The sequence below is a fragment of the Carya illinoinensis genome, chromosome 11 (assembly GCF_018687715.1).
Source record: "Carya illinoinensis cultivar Pawnee chromosome 11, C.illinoinensisPawnee_v1, whole genome shotgun sequence".
Classification (NCBI taxonomy): Eukaryota; Viridiplantae; Streptophyta; class Magnoliopsida; order Fagales; family Juglandaceae; genus Carya; species Carya illinoinensis.
Window position 1 is genome coordinate 7,977,364 of NC_056762.1, and position 18,963 is coordinate 7,996,326.

Consider the following 18,963-nt stretch of genomic DNA (forward strand, 5'->3'; position numbering starts at 1 on the left):
AAGAGCAATCTTTTTTTTTTTTTTTAAACAGACGACGACCATGATGTTGTTTCCATTCAAATAATCTCATCTTCTACACCTAACTCAATTTAGCCAAAGTATGAGCTACTCTATTACTTTCTCTATTGGTATACCTTACTGACCAACTCACTCTATTCTATAAAATTAGCTTTATATCCTTGACTATTTGCCCATGCCACTCCTAACAGCAGTCCTGCCTCTTTACAGATTGGATGATCATCAACGCATCACCTTCAAATATGACCCTAGGCTAGTTCAATTCTACACATAGTTGCAGCGCACTCCATAAAGATTTTAACTTTGCAACCACTGGAGTGCTAATACCTGCAGCAGATTTATATAGAGCCAACAAAACTTCACCTTCGTCATCCCTCACCACAACCCCCACCCACATTCTTTTATTTCCAACATCTAGGCTAGCATCTCAATTAACCTTCTCAAACCCACTACAAGGTTTCCTCCACAAAGTATCTTTCCCATGGACATTTAAACCCCTACTATCCCCACCCTTGTCACTTTTAACTTCTTCAAAAACAACAAGACTTGCTCGAGCTTGTAAGAACATTTCAGCTGGCCCTTTAAATTTTTTCTCGAATACTAACTCATTCCTCCTCAACCACATATACCTCATCATAGTTGCCACCATGTCCAGTTCTTTACTTGTCAACTTATCACACAATAGCATCCAAAGTTCCATGAAGTCCCCATCCACTCGAGGCCATTTCTAGAATGGACTAGCCTTTCAATCCAAACAACATCTGCTACATTGCAACTCCATAATACATGACATATTAATTCATCTTCCCTTCCACATATAGGGCATAAGGGATTCTCCACCACTTTCCTTCTATATAGGTTTATCTGGTGGGTAAACTATTTACAACAACTTTCCACATAAACCTCTTAACCACCTCAGGTGTATTAAGTTTCCATAGACCTTCTTTCCACATAGACCTTCTTTCCCATTTTCGTCTATGATGAAGTCTCATATGCCCTTCTTCTTCTAGTCCTCTCTAGATGATACCCACTTTTCACACTGTATAAGTCATCCTTTGTGAAAGCCCAAATCCTCTTATCAGATGCATTAGCTGGACTTACAGTTAGTCCAGATACTAACTCAACCTTCTCTTCCATTAGTAATCTTCTGACCAAACTTTGGTTCCATCTTCTATCAATTAGCAACTCTTTCACTTTTGCCTCAGCCCTTAACTCTCTTCTAGGAGATTGAATACAGAGCTAAGAAGGTTTTGGAACCCACTTATCCCCTAAAATGCACACTTCCTCTCCATTCCCTACTCTCCATACTAATCCCTCCTTAAGTAAATCAAAAGACTCCCATAAACTCCTCCATATTTTCGAAGGTCCACATCCTAGCTTTGCCTTTAATAACTCAGTGTGCCTGAAATGCTTGTCTTTGAGTACTCTCATAGCAACTGCATTTGGCATGGTCAATACCCTCCATCATTGCTATGCAAGAAGAGCATTATTAAAACTTTGGAGCTCCCTAAAACCTAAACCCCCTCTGATTTTGCTACCCCCATCTTTGCCCAACTCTTCCATTGAATCATTCTATCATTTTTCTGGAAATCTCACCAAAACTTAGCCATTAAGGCAGCAATCTCCTTGCACAGTTTCATTGGAAGCTTAAAGATGTTCATGTGATAGGTGGACACTGCTTGTATAACTGCCTTCGGCAAGAATTCTTTCCCAGAAGGTGAAAGAAAAAAGTTCTTCCAATTACTAATTTTATTCCAGACCCTGTCCTTTATGCCTTTAAAAGTGTTATATTGTGATTTCCCTACCATTACAAGCAACCCAAATATTTCTCACAACTTTTTTGGATCCCCACTCCCACATCATTCCTGATTCTCCTCCTTATAGCTTCATTTATATTAGAGCTAAAGAACAAAGATGTTTTTTTGCCTATTTAGACTTTGCCTTGAAGCTTTCTCATAAATCTCACAACTCTTTAATTTTCATCCATTCTTGCCATGTGGCCTGGCCAAACACCAAGCAATCATCTACAAAAAGTAGATGTGTGACTTTTATCCCTCATCGAGCTACTGCAACCCCTCTCAACTTGTCCTTCCTTTCAGCCTGGTTTATAAGGGTGTTCAACCCTTTTGCACAAAGAAGAATAAGGTAGGGAGATAAAGGATCTTACTGCTATAACCCCCTGGATGGAGTAAAAGCATTACCAGGTTTTCTATTTACCAATATGGCATAGGAGACAGACTGCACACACTGCATTATTAGGCCCACCCATCTTTCACCAAATCCTATTCTAACCATCACAGCCTTTAAAAAAGTCCACTCAACTCTATCGTATGTCTTTGACATATCTAGTTTTAAGGCCATACTATCCTTCTGGCCCTTTTATCTCAACTTCATGGAGTGGAGAATCTCATAAGCTGCCACTATATTGTCTGTGATGAGTCTCCTAGATATGAAAGCACTATGATTCAAGGATATCACTTGGTTTAGCACTCCTTTTAATCTATTTTCTAGAGTCTTTGCAATAGTTTTATACAAAATATTGTAAAGACTAATGGGCCTGAAATGCCCCACTACTTTTGGTTCCTTAAACTTGGGAATCAGGATCACATGTGTGTGATTAGAAGGCATTACCCCGCCATCCCCTCTAAGAAAACTGAGCACTGCTTCCCTCACTTCTATCTCCACTATCTTCCAATAAGTTAGATAAAAGGAAGCCCCAAATCCATCTGGGCCTAGAGATTTCAGAGGACCAATCTGATGTACTACTACTTCCACTTTTTCTTTAGTAAACTCTCTCTGTAGGTCTTCATTCATCTCATCTGTAATGCTATGCTTCCATTGCAGACAGGCAGGTCTCAATAGCCTCACTAGATGGAAAGGTAGTCTGGTACACTTGTTTATAGTGATTATAAAAGGCCACATTCTATTCCCTCTTGTTCCTTTCATAGCCTCCCATCCAAGTCCAATACCTTTTTAATTTGATTTCTTTTCCTTCTTTGAGAGGCACATGCATGAAAAAACTTGGTGTTTTTATCCCCAAGTTTATACCAATTCTTTTTTGCCATCTGTCTTCATTTCATATCTTCTTGAGCTAACAAAACTCCCACCTGTTTCTAAAGCCCTTTAATCACCTTGACATTTCTTGGCCCCTCAATGTCTTGCAGCTGCTTTATTGCCCCAGTTAATCTGTCTATCTCGTTACCTTTGTCCTTTTCTTTTCTTCTAGCCCACTCCCTCAATCTGCCATTACAAGATGTTAGAAGCCTCTTAACCTTATTCCAAAGTTCATTATTACATCCATGAATCTTCCAGTCCCCATCACAACCTCCTCACACTCTACATCTTTCACCAAGTAGCTTCAAAATTGAGTCTTCTTCCCTATCTACCAGACCCAGTATATTCTTCTATCACAGTAACCACAATAGGCCTGTGGTAAGAGGTAGTAACTACAAGACCCATCACCTTCACCTTTGGAAACATTTCTCTCCATTCTTGGTTGCCTACAAATCTATCCAACCTCTCTTTAGTGAAATTGTAGTCCATATGCTTGTTACTCCATGTAAAAAGGCATCCCTCATACCCCAAATCAATGAGTCTAGTTTTTTCTAGAACATCTCTAGACTGCCCCATCCCTTTTCCATCTCATAGATTGCCCTCCCTTTTTTCTGCTTGTACCAAGATCTCATTAAAATTGCTAGCCACGTACCAAGCCTCCCTTTCCTTAGACTTTAAAGAAGCTAAAAGCTCCCATGACAGTTTTCTCCTCAAAGGTTCAGGATGCCCATAGAATCTAGTGAAGTATCACTTCTTGCAACCTCCCTCCCCCATGATTAAACTACTAATGTGCCACTAAAAGTAGTTTAATATTTCCAATTTCAAACCTCTATCCCAAAACAATGCCAATCCACCTCTTTTCTCAACTGGTTCCACCACTAAACATCCCTCCATATCTAATCTTCTTTTTAGAGCTTCCACCTTTCCTGCCTTATCATAACTTCCATTAGAAATATCAAGTTGGGCTTATTTACCTTTACCAAATGGCAAAGGTCCTGAACTGTCCGAGAGTTACCCAACCGCCGGCAATTCTAACTTAGGCAACTCATAATAAAAGGCGGGCTGATTCATAGCCTCCACCCTAACCTCAATATCAACCAACTCCATGCTATCTCTCATTCTTATTTTTTTCTTCCTTTCATTTTCATCATCATCCCCCTCCCCTCCAATGATCATTCTTTTTTAGAGGACTGAACTATGAACACCCCCAGCCCCCTTCCCTTTAACTTTTCTCTTCCAACTCCCCACCTTCCTTTACCCCCTCATTACCTACTCTTCCTCATTCCCTCTAGTTTCTTACACCAAAAGTACATGTCCCTCCAACCCCACAAATCTAACCATCATAGTTTTTGCTACTAGTGTAGAGTAAGACCCCTATATCTCCACAATCCCCAAGTTCACTTCCTAAGCCCCTTCTTCCAGACCTTCGTTCATTAAGGTGTGAGCCCTTTCTCTACTTGCTCTAGTCTCCCTCTCCACCTCACTCTAAAAATTCTCTAGTCCAACAGCTTGAGACCTCTCACTCTCCCTATTACTTTTAGGTATGAAGCACCCTTTCTCTTCTCTCTCCATCTCTTTCCTCATCCCTCATACTCTACCCCTGCCCGTCATTTTTGCTCTCATCCATGGACCATATTGACCTTTTCCCCCTTTGCCTAGCCTACACCCCTGCTCTCCATGCACGATGCATCCACAATCAAGGCATATCCTCGATAACTTCTCATATTGAAAGGAAATCCACATCTTCTCCCCCTGCATATTTATTGTCCTTCCTCTTGCTAAAGTCTTCCTTATATCCAGCACCACATACACCCGCAAGAATTTCCCACATGCTACATCCCCATCCTTGATATTTACCTCGGATACTCTCCCCATTGACTCCCCCAACTTCACTCCCATCTTGCGATTCATACAATCCATAGGTAAATTGAATATTTGAAGCCAAAAACCTTGGTGGAAGAAGCCCACAGAATGAATTTGGACATTCCCAACATATGGCATTAACGCAAACAAATGGTTATCAAATAACCATGGACACCCCCTCAACACCATCCTCTTATCCCTTATATTTGTAAAAGAAATAACAAAGCAATTTGAACCAAGATCTCAGAAGGTCAAAGATTTACTTACCTTCCAGATCTTCTCCATGGCTACTCTAACGACTTCCTTGCCAATTTTGTGCATAGCAAAAACCTTCTCAATCAGGCTTTTCTTCCCCAACTTCTTCAGATCTTCACTATCGCAGAAATTGATTGGCTCAGTTTATTCATCATTCACATTCAATTTCTCCCAGATATCCTCCAATCCCTCCACGGGTCTCCTTTAGTTTACCTGAGTAAACCAAATAAACGCTCAGTCCTCTCACACGTGTGAGAAAACTGACCCCCTACACTTAGACCGTTATCCCTCTAATTACCTTCAAGAAGACGCCTAGAGATACAAAATGGTTAGAGGAGACTACTTTAGAGCTAGCCCACCATAAAAGAGCAACCTTGTGATATAGGTTTTAGGGGTGTAAAACAATTTTAGAAAATCGGCAGGTTCAATCGACTATCTGGTTTGTAATCAGTCTGGTACTGGTTCTAATTGGATTAAAATTGGTTCGATATCAATTTTTTATATTTTGAACTAGTTTGAACTCGACCCTTAAACATATATTTTTTAGTTTCTTATATTATATATAAAAAATATTTAATATTTATTATCTATATTATATGCTAAATTGCTAAGTAATATAACATAGAATTAATCTTATAAATTTTAATGACATAAGACTAATTTTATAATTTTTAGTATAACAATTGATATAACATATAAATTTTAATTTTATAACATAAAATTTTAATTTTAAACATGAACATTAATATTAAGTTGCTAATATAAACTTACTTTTGAGAAGAACAAATTGCTTTAGAGGAATCAGCTCTCAAGTCTCAACATATGGAGTGCCACTCGTGTAAATGGTAAATCAGAGAAATCGAACTGGATTAGACTGAAACAAGAAAATTTGAAAGTTCTGGTTACGGTGATAAATTGGTCTATATTGATTCTTAATTTCTCAAAACTGATATTTATCAATTCGGTTTTAAAATTTGTCTAAAACCTAATTGAATCAGACTGATTACACCTCTAATAGGTTTTGTTGTAATCATTTTACCAAAATGGCCTTACTATAAATCCTTTGGACTAAAATAATATTGCTACATATCACATTAGACCAAAATAACTCGTCTAAAGATTTCAGATTAAACTAAAATGCCCCCTACAAATCAAAATGGACTAAAATGTTTCTAACTTTATAACAATTAGACTAAAATATCCTTCATCTAAATCAAACCAGATCATTTGAAAGTAACTAGACAATTTAAATCAAACCAACTAGTTGCACAATAGTGCTATTGTAAGCCGATGAAGGCCTGCGGCCCGTGGCGACATCGCAGGCCTTCCTCAACCCAAGACAACACCGTGAGTTTGACAACCAAAGACATTGTCATAGGTCTCGGCAAGCATTTTTCATGAAGAACATAAGAATGAAGAATCATAGATGAAGGGAAGGAGAATAAGAAGAGGAGAAGGAGGAGAATTGGAAGAATAAATTGAGAGGGATAGTACTGTAGTCCATCGAGTGGGTGGATAGCTGAGACTCACTTGCCAATTGGATCTCAACCCTTAATGATTGCATGTATTGGTAGATCGACAATCTATAGATGCCATGAAAGATCATGTGTCGATGCATGACCGAAAAATAAGACCATGAGGCCTATTAAAGTTTTAGGGAATTTGGGTTTAGCTCTTCATATTGCAATTAGTGTTACATGTTGATGAATGTAAGACGCATGACCTTTATATGTTGTAAGATACATATGTCTTACATCAAGTTTAATTCATAAATTTCTTTAAGGGATAGAAGAGGGTGGATTGTGTTTCCTACAAAAGAGGAGAAAATGTTTCCATAAGCAAAGAGCAAAGGCGGAGTTAGCAAGTTAATGATAGAAATTGTGCTTCATTTGTGAAAAACATGTAGTTTTATCATTCAAATATATGAATTTGAAAAAATTGATGAGATATGAACATGTTTATTAGATGTTGGTGCAAACGAGGTTGCAAAAGAAGAGAGTAGTGAGGAAAAAGAGTTTTTGTTTGAATGACTTTTTGTTTGAATAAAATAAGTTATGAATTAAGGTTTGTTTTGTATCAGCTAGTATTTTCCGTTCTGATGTAGTATCTAGTACGCTATACCACTTCATTTTGTTTCGTTCCAAATTCCGCTCATTCCGGTTTTGTTTCGGCCATTCTAGTCAAATTTTAGCTATTTTGGCTGAAACTGGCATTTCGGTCCCCATCTTGTTTCAGACTATTTTTGTAATTTTTTTATACTTAGATGGAATTTTTGTAAATTTTAAATCCAGATGATATTAAATTAATTTTAGAATATAAAGTATATTTATACAATTTTAATTTTTTTTGTAACTTTAAGTGTCCCCTCATTCTCTCTCTCTCTCTCTCTCTCTTAAATATCATTATTTTTAATAATTTATCTATTCATTTTTATTCTTTTTTTTTTGTCTCAACTAAAGTTTGTGATTTTTTCAACGTATATTCATTTTATAAATGTTCAATTCTTCCATATATATACACATATACATGATACACACTTACATATATATATATATATATATATTTATTCTATTAGTTGTTAGTTCATATATACATATAAATATTTATATATAATATATAATTAATCATGAAACGGTACCGATATTGTAATATTTCGTTCTGGTACTTTAACCGAATAGTCACCGTAATGATATTCAAAACTTTGTTATGAATAGGTACACATATCTTGCACTCGTTCTAAATGACACAACCCTTGGACATGGACATAGTCCAATGGTCACTAGAGCCTCAACCAAATGATTGGCACCAGCTCGACCATGTGGGCTACTAGGCCGCACGCCCACCCACTAGCCCATTTCATACAATAAATCTTAAAAATGTACCTTATTGTGTTTCAACCCTCTTTCCACTTGATCAAATCGAGTATTCTACACTATTGAACCAATTATCTATTTTGACTTATTATGTAAATTCAATTTATTATAACCAAAAGCAATAGCTTATAAACTATCCATAATTTCTCTCTTTTCAAAATAATTCTCAAAATATTATTAATAATAAATATATAATATATAATTATTTTGAAAATATTTCTACAAGAGACCCTTGCCATTTTCAAAATACATCCTAGTTAGAATAGGAAAACTTATGCATAAATGAATGTTGCTTTTGGACTTGAACATTCACATATTGAAAACATATCAAAGCTAATTGGAATAACATAATAGACATGATTTGAACTAGCGATTCTATATGATTAGCTTGATATATCTCACTTATAAACCTTCTTCTCTTTGGATAGTTCATAAAAGCCGACACGTGGATTGACCTTGTATCTATATCTTAGTTTAATGAGCACTCTAGAAACAAAGTCTAATTCACATAGGAGGCGGCAACATCCCCAACACTCATATAGCTAGACTTATCGAAAGTGACCATAGCTAAACACTTTAACAGAATTATGTTATAAGTCTGTTAAAAACTTATTACTTAGTCTATCCTTTCCATTACAGTACGAAGAACTTGAAACTTTGGGATGGTAAATTAGTTTGAAAACTAATTTTAATATCTTAGTGTTTGCAAACCATGAACATATAATGTATTTTGCTCATTGAACTCGAGTCTTGATATGTTCAAGAGTTGAGTTGAATTTCAATTATTGGTGATTTAATTATATAGAATTTAGACTCACCCCCTATGATGTCTTTCACATCAATTTCCTTACAAGTTCTTTAGTTAATGAATATGCCAATTTTGGCAAGATCTCATAAAATCAATTGTAATTACTCCATCTATGAGTAATTTTCTTATATAGCTATGTCTTCATCCAATAAGCCTAAATATGCCCCATTATATATATTTGGCTAGAGGCCTGTGATGGTGTAGCCTAACTATCACAATGCAAAGATAATTATGGCATTGCTTTTGGCCAAATCAAAATCTCTATCAAAATCTCTTAATCACTTTGCCTTTTCGCTATAAGAAGCCAATGCTATAAACTTAGTTACCATAATTGAGTTAGTTATGAATGTTTGTTTCTTAGATGGCGTGTTTCAAAAGATATCAAGTGATTTTTAAAGCAAGCCCAGTCTTTTAAAACTTATTGATATTTTATTGTCCTGGAAATATTTATATAAGATATTTCCAGCGTTGTTAGATTAAGTTTAATTTTAAATAACACAATTATAATATTTTTGAAGAGCTCCAAAAATATTATAATTGTGAAAAATTATTTAATTTAAATGATTTCAGTCATTTAAAAATATTACTAGATTTAAATTATATTGAAAACTCTAAATTAATTTAAATGGTTTTATTCTCCTCAATTAATTAAAAAAAATCATTATTTTAATTAATGATGAATGAATATTATTTTATGAACTTTAGTTGATAAAATACTATTCTATCTTAATTCCTCTTAGTGTTTTAAATTAAATAAATGCTTACATATTTTTAAATCAGTATTTAAACTCACCGTTAGATTGTTTTGAATATCCCAAGACGAATGGCCTAGATTAAATACCCAAGCCTCTCTCTCTCTCTCTCTCTCTCTCTCTCTCTCTCTCTCTCTCTCTCTCTCTCTCTCTCTCTCTCTCTCTCTCTCTCTCCAGCCCTACGGTACACCTTCCTCTCCATGGTTGTGCTTCTCTTCTCTCTAGCCCGGCGCTGCCGTGCACCGTCCACCCTCACAGCTCCAACTGGCGTGTCCCCCTCACACCGGCGAGTCCAACTCCACCACCGATAAGTCCCATGGCAGCCCTCTCTCCCTCCCCCTTCACCTTTTACGAAATGGGTTTCAAAGCCCATTTCTCCTCCTAGCACCGCTGTACACAGCCATCACGACCTCCGACCACCGCCAATAGCTTCACCACCTCACCAGCTCCACACCTCTATGGCCTCCCTTTCCCCCAACTCTCCCTTTCCGTTGGACCACCTCATTCACGTACACATAGCTTGCATGGGTTCTCCACAGTGCGCCGCCATATACAGCCACCCAAGGCCTCCAGTTGCCATCGGTAGCTTTCCCTGGCCACCCTCTTCCTCCCTCAACCACCCATAGCCCCAATCTACCCCTCACTCATGGGTTTCCTCACCTTGCACGACCTAGATCACCCGTAGGACCACCGTTCCACCTCCATCTCGCCACTACAGCTCCACCGCACCTCCCTCAAGCTCCTTCATGCCCAACCAAGCTTCCTTAGCTCTCCCTTTCCATTTCCCTTGGTTGAGACCCACGATCCAAACTCCTTCATGAGCCACCATGTGCCACCTCAGCACCACCATAAGGCCACCAATCTAGGATCACGATCAAACATTTTTCCACTCAGATCCACACCTGTAGCCACCTCTAATAGCCCAAACCGCCACCGTATGTAGTGTTAGCTGCCACGTACAACTCTTTGACGCCTTTAACTATGTCTAGCAGTGAGCCACGCACGAGTTATCCCGTCGATGATATAATCCTCTATCTCTCGTTATTTATATTAAATGTTAGTTTATAGTTTGTGGACTGTGCTGTTAATATTGTAGAGTTCGTCGTGTAGTTAAATGTTGGGCTTAATTGTGTAGTGCTGCGTAGTGTTGTGGATTGTATTGTGAAGTATGGGTGTGAGGTGTGTGCCGTAGTTGTGATGTGGCATAATGTGTGAAGGGAGTACACGTGGAGTGTACTCCAAGTAGTTCAGTGATGCACCATGTGGTGTGCACTGTAGTGGCGTGTGGCGTAGTGTGTATGGAAGAGAGTTCATGTGGAGTATACTCTCTATGGTGTTGTGATACACCAGACAGTGTGTCACAAAACTTTGGCTGGCGTAGTTGAGTAGCGTAATGCATATGGTGTAATGTCGGAAATTGTGGAACGGTGTCCCGAAATAGTTGTGATTCACAATGTAGCTCAAGAGTAGTCTCGAGTTATGTGGCACGACGGAGATGTTGTGAATGGAGTCCTGTTGTGTCAATTGTTGGGATTAACTTATAAAGGGTCGAGAAGTATGTAGGAGTTGGTATCGGAATATAGAGCTTGTTTATATAAGCTGACATTCAATGGACTATAAGTTGATCTTAAGTGATAAAGGGTAAGGTACATGCGCATTTGATGAGATATGTGTACTGAACAGATTTACCATATATAATGAGTAATCTGTCCTAAGCATGGTTATATGATATTTAGCCTCAGAGTTGGCTTAAAGTCATGTGGCATATATGGATGAGAATGGGGATTGAGTATGGGCTAGAATGCATGAAGGTAGTAATGGGTATGTTGTTTAGGATCTGTATGCGTGACTTAGTTGGTCTGAGTCATGTATCAGAATGGGGTTAATAGGAGAGTAAGATGAAGGTCTTAGTGTTTTAACCCTAAAGTGAATCATGAACGTTCACTTTAAAGGATAAGACCTCGAAGTAGAACGTTGGATTTGGAAAAGGTGACCCAAGTGGATTCTAGAAAGAGGAAACGTGATGAGGAAGATATAGAAGATGAAGGTAGTGACGGTAAATGGACCCCGAAAGTTTTAGTATAGTAAATGGCATGTAAGAACACAGGGATGGATGGAGAGTGTTATAAGTGAAGTGTACTTCTATTTCTAGTATAGTTGCTTTTGTACTAGATAGAGGATGGCGTTGAGGTTGTGTATGTATGTAAGTTGCCATTTGACACACCCACGAATGGACTGCATGAAATGAGTATGGCATGAAGTCCAGGTAAGTATTACGTTCATACTCTTCTAGTATTTTCTAAATAAATGAAAATGAAAATGAAATGTTTTTCCTTTACAATGCTTTAGGAAATGACATGATACGAGTTTTGCGAAGGAATACTAAGTATAAGTTTTCAAGCATAAGTATGTAACAACCCTCCTTGGCAGCCCATTTTTATGCACCCAAAGTATTAAGTGTATGCATATAAATGGATGTTATACGTGGCAAGTATTGTATGTATTTTCACAAAATGAAATGCGAGGTTGACGCCTCATGTGTTAAGCGATGCTTTAAAGGACGCAAAGAAAGAGTTTTAAAAGGCCCATATGAAAGATGATGCTTTAAACGATGCCATGAATTGATATTTTAAATGATGTCATGAAAGATGATGGTTAAACTCATGCTTTTAAATGACTTTTACGAATGAAAGAACTGAAGAACTGAAAGGAGGCCATGAACTAATGTTTTAAATGATGACATGAAAGATGATGTTTAAACTCATGCTTTCAAATGACTTTTACAAATGAACGAACTAAATGATTGAAAGAACTAAAAGTGTGACGCCCCCAAATTTGGTTAAGGATCAGACGGACATTTGAAGCGTCGAGACATGCAACATAAGGTTACTAGCCCCCGTTCATGACATATAAGATGCAATATTTCTAACATGAATCTAACATTATACAATATTCCCAGCGGATAAATTTTTTTCTCTAGCAATACTATGCACCAAATTGAAAATATTCCAAATGCTTAAAACATACTTCATAGATAAAGACCCATTGAACAACTAAGATCACAACATTAGTTCAAAATGGTAATGATCCAAAAAGTACTGGAGATGCAACTCCATCGTACAAGTAGTAATTTACGTTAACTACTATATTAACATTGACGTTGCACCATTGCTCAGTTAACTGTATCTAGTTGGTCAGCTCCTGATTCTCGTTCAGATCCTGTAACAAGATCTACCATTCGGGAGAAATGGTAGTTGGGACTACCATAGTGAGATTACAAATCTCAGTAAGTTAATAAAAAACTTCCACACAAGCTAATGATGCATGGATGACAGTAAAAGCATGAATGCATAATCAAGTTCATAAGTAATTAAAGCATAACTTGACGTACAACATAACATAACTAGCATAACTTAAATTGAAATGTGAACTGAACTTGACTTGACATGAACTTGATCTGAAACTTGACTTAACATGAACTTGTTCTGAAACTTGACTTAACATGAACGTGATCTGAAACTTATTCTTTAATTGTTTAAATACATACTCCACAGTTATTGTGGCCCCATATATTCTACGTGTCACAATGCAGTTAAATACATACTCCACAATTATTATGGCCCCATGTATTTTACGTGTCATGATGCAGTTAAATACATACTCCATAGTTGTTGTGACTCCATGTAATTGAATGTAACTCAAATTCTTGACATGAACTTAAACTTGAACTGAAACTTAACTTATCGTAAACTTGATTTGACACTTGACTTAACATGAACGTGATTTGAAACTTATTCTTTAACTGCTTAAATACAAACTCTACAGTTTTTGTGGCCCTACGCGTCACAATCCAGTTAAATACATACTCCATAGTTGTTGTGGCCCCATATATTTTACGTGTTACAATTGTTGTACCTCACGTAATGTATACGTCACAATTGCTGTGACCCCATACACCGTGTGCCACAGTTGTTGTGGACCCACGAAACTGAATGTAACTCAAAATGAAACGTGACTGGCATACGAAAGGACAGAAGCCCTGACGTAACATAACGTGACTTGAATATAACTTGAAAGACATGACCAACTTGAGATAGGGTTATATCGTGACATGACTTAAACACGTAACACACAATATTTCATAACATGATATCACATGTAACGGAAACATACTTAACATGACATACTTGCAACAGTGAACATGACATGACATATATGATAACATACATACATACACTGTAGTTCCTTTACTTAGCACACATATACAGTAGACTGCTAGTAAGTTAAAAGCTAACTTACCTTGATCTTCGCGTTTCTTATAAAAGTTCAAGTACGATCACGAGGAACTGTAATTAATGATTTTAAAAGTTAGAACTAAATCACTAATAATTTAAAATATGAAAAAATACTAACTTAAGAATAAAATTTTCATTTTACCTTCTACATGTGAGAAATTGACCATTTTACCCCTAACTTAAGGGTTTTGCATGCTAACTTCAAAAGTCACCAAAATTTACATGCCTCATGTAAATTTTATCCTAAACTCAAATATCAATTTAGAAAAATTTAAAACTAATCACAACTATTAAAATTCCATAGGACCGAAATTCTCCTATACTATTTCCATTGATTTTTTTGTTTCTAACTTATTTTGATTAGCCTCTTGATCTATGATTTATAAAGATGTGATCTTCAAACCAAACCGTCACATGATTTAAAAAGATGTCCTAAAACATATATACGCTTCTAATTCAAGATCACATGGTTAAACATTAACCAAAACATAAATTAAGCCAAGAACATCCGCACTTTGGCCTATCCGAACATCTCTTTGCATAATATTTCATATCTTTGAAACTAATATCAAATATTTTCAAAATAATATTCAATATGTATATAAAAGGCTTAGGAGCCTCCAATAAAATTATCAAATCCATTGGAATAGGTTTAAACCACCAAAGATTTAAACTTTCTCAAAATAGAAACTGTTTTTCCTCTTCCAGTTTCTAAGTTTCTAGATTTAAGAAAATCTTTCATCAAAACCTTTAATCATGCAACAAATCCAAAACCAATAATCATATACGCATGTTAACAATACTCCATAAAAATTTCGGACCAAGATCTATCCATTAGCTTGGTCAAAAACTCCAAAATACAACATATTCTCTAGTTTATCTCCCATAATGACCTTTTCAAAGTTTAAACAATATTTGATTAACCAAATGATTTTCAAATGGAATAAATAAGTTATCAACGTAAATTAGACTAAAAAATGAACAACTTGTATGAAGGAGATTTTATGATAAAACACTTACAAAAGTTTCGAAATGGGCGTACAAAAGAACATCTAAAAGCTGTCTGAGAGAGTGTTTGGTGTTCTTTCAATGAAAGGTGTAAAGGAAGATGATTTCGTGGGGAGTGAGCTAAAGATATTTACGCACAAGATATGGAAAAGGATGAGGCTGAAATGAGGGTTGAATGTAGGTCTTTTTTACACAATAATATCTATAAAAATCAGTTCAAGATATTTTTACCCAATAATATCCACAAAAATCAGCTCAAAATATTTTTATCCAATAATATCCACAAAAATCAGTTCAAGATATTTTTACTCAATAATATCCACGAAAATCAGTTCAAGATATTTTTACACAAAAATATCCACAAATATCAGCTCAATATATTTTTACCTAATAATATCCACAAAAATCAGCTCAAGATATTTTTACCAAAAAATATCCACTAATATTAGCTCAAGATATTTTCTAATGGTAGAGTATAGACTTGGAAGAGTGAGCTAGCTCTTTGATTTTTTTCTTCTAGAACCTTCTAGATCCTCTTAAAGACATCTGATTAGCGATGTATGGGATGAAATTACTTGGCCAAAATCAATGCTAAGGTATCCAATTAAAACTTTTCTAACTTAATTTGGACATTCCATACTTTTGATATCATAGTGAGTAATAACACTAACTATATGATTAGACTAAAACCTATACGATTAATAGATTCGTGAAAACTTATGGGATCTTTACGAGATTCCTAAAACCAATAGAAATTTCACAATTAAATTTCTAACGGGCTGTTACAAAAAGGACCGAAATGAATGAAAAGACTGAGTGCTTTAATGTATAAAAATACGTAATAGTCACATGAATGAAAGGATAAAGGTACCAAAGGACTAGACTGGACAAATTGCAATGCCGGGTAAGTAGTACTAGTAGTTCACCAGTGCTACACCATAACAAAATGAATTTCTAACCTATGGCCACGGGCGGAATCAAGATCCAAAAGATCGCTAACCATCACACACGGGACGTAACAGTGTGCAACAGCCAGTGAAGGTGATAAGAAAAAATATATGCATTTTAAGAAATAATGTATGTATGTTAAGACATTTTAAGAAATGAAGCCAGCGATGTGTAGAAATTGTTTTACCAAAGGACTGAACTGAATAGATTGCAATGCTGGATAAGTAGTATTGGTAGTTGACCAGGGCTGTACCCTAATGGAATAAATTCCTAACCTATGGCTACAGGCGGAATGAAGGTCCAAAAGACCGCTAATCCTCACACATGGGGCATAATAGTGTGCAACGGCCAATGAAAATGATAAGAAAAAATATATGCATGTTAAGATAGAATGTATGTATGTTAAAACTCTTAAAGAAATGAAGGCAGCGAGGTGTGGGGAATTATTTTACGAAAGAAAACCATTTTTAAAGAAAAACCCCACTTTGCAACATTTTAAAACGAAATGAATGTCTATGTATGATATGAATGGAGTGATGAATGCATGACTGAAAACCCATGTTGTCATATTTCAACTGTATGAAATAATACTTGCGAGTCATCGACTCATTTTAGTTTTTTATATGTGCCCTCCTAAGAACAAGATGAGTATGATCCGTTAGGACGGACACGGTCCAAGGGGAACAGCACAAAAGTCTAAACACAAATTTTTGTACGAGAGACTTAAATTATAAAACTTGATGTTTTCTGCTATAAGCTTTTAAATTAAAAAATGCATTTTATTTATAACCATGGAGTTTTTTGTATCTTAGCATGGAAGGAAAACAAATTTTAAAATGAACGGTAATTTTTCATCTATTTTCTTAAAATCATTTTTTAAAGGACACATCACAAGGATAGACGTACGTTACATTACTCCACCAAAGATGAATATCCACCCACTAGTAAATTGGTAATCATAATGTTCAATTCCCCATTGGTATTAGCATATCCTTTTACAACTAAATGAAACCTTCTTCTATAGTTGAAGGAAACCCATTGTATTCAATATCATAATTCATGATATTTTTCAAAATAAAAGGTATTATACAACTATTCAATTAACTTGCTTTTTTTTTTTTTTTTTTTTTTTTTTATCACATTATATAAATATAGGAATATAAGAGAAATTATATATAGAAGTCACATTTTTTATTTTATTTTTTATTTTTTTTGTATACATATTCTCAATTTATCTATCATATCTTTCATCTATTCATAAATTATATTCTACAATATTTGTGACGCCCCCAAATTCCGTTTAGGATCCGACGGACATTTGAAGCGTCGAGACATGCAACACAAGGTTACCTGCCCCTGTTCATGACATATAAAATGTAATGTTCCTAATATGCATCTAACATTATGCAATATTCGCAGCGGATAATTTTTTTCTTTAGCAATACTATGCACCAAATTGAAAATATCCCAAATGCTTAAAACATACTTCATACATAAAGACCCATTGAATAGATCACAACACTAGTCCAAAATGGTTATGATCCAAAAAGTACTAAAGATGCAACTCCATTGTACAAGTAGTAATTTACGTTAACTACTATATTAACATTGACGTCGCACCGTCGCTTAGTCAACTGTGTCTAGTTGATCAGCTCCTGATTCTCCTTCAGGTCCTGTAACAAGATCTACTATTCGGGTGGAATGGTAATTGGGACTACCAAAGTGAGATTTGATTACAAATCTCAGTAAGTTAACAAAAAACTTCCACACAAGCTAATGATGCATGCATGACAGTAAAAACATAAATGCATAATCAAATTCATAAGTAATTAAAGCATAACTTGGCGTACAACATAGCATAATTGACATAACTTAAATTGAAACATGAACTGAACTTGACTTGACATGAATTTGATCTGAAACTTGACTTAACATGAAAAATACATACTCCACAATTGTTGTGGCCCCATGTATTCTACGTGTAAATACATACTCCACAGTTGTTGTGACCCCATATATTCTACACAAACTTGACTTAACATGAAAAATACATACTCCACAGTTGTTGTGGCCCCATGTATTCTATGTGTAAATACATACTCCACAGTTGTTGTGGCCCTATGTATTCTACACAAACTTGACTTAACATGAAAAATACATACTCCACAGTTGTTGTGGCCCCATATATTCTACGTGTAAATACATACTCCACAGTTATTGTGGCCTCATGTATTCTACGAAAACTTATTCTTTAACTGCTTAAATACATACTCCACAGTTGTTGTGGCCCCATGTATTCTACGTGTCACAATTGTTGTGTCTCACGTAGTGTATGCGTCACAATTGCTGTGACCCCATACATAAGTAATCAAGATGAAACGTGACTGGAATACGAAATGACTGAAGCCCTGACGTAACATAACGTGACTTGAATATAACTTGAAATACATGACCAACTTGAGATAGAAATATTTCGTAACATTGCATAACATATAATAGACAACATATTTAACATGACATACTTGCAACAGTGAATATTACATGACTTGACATACATGTAATAGATGGCATACTTAGCATGACGTACTTGTAAGGTACAGTAATACATGACAGAATATATTATGTAATAGATAAAAATTGACGACAGAATAAATTCTGTATAATAGACAATTACGTGATAACTTGGCATGACATGACATATATGATAACACACATACATACACTGTAGTTCCTTTACTTAGCACACATACACAGTAGACTGCTAGTAAGTTAAAAATTAACTTACCTTGATCTCCGCGTTTCTTATAAAACTTCAAGTGCGACCACGAGGAACTGTAATTAATGATTCTAAAAGTTAGAACTAAATCACTAATAATTTGAAATATGGAAAATACTAACTTAAAGAGTAAAATTTTCATTTTACTCTCTACATGTGGGAAAATGACCGTTTTACCCATAACTTAAGGATTTTGCATACTAACTCCAAAAGTTTCCAAAATTTACATTCCTCATGTAAATTTTGTCCTAAACTTAAATATCAACTCAGAAAAATTTAAAATAAAACACAACTATGAAGAACACACTATGGC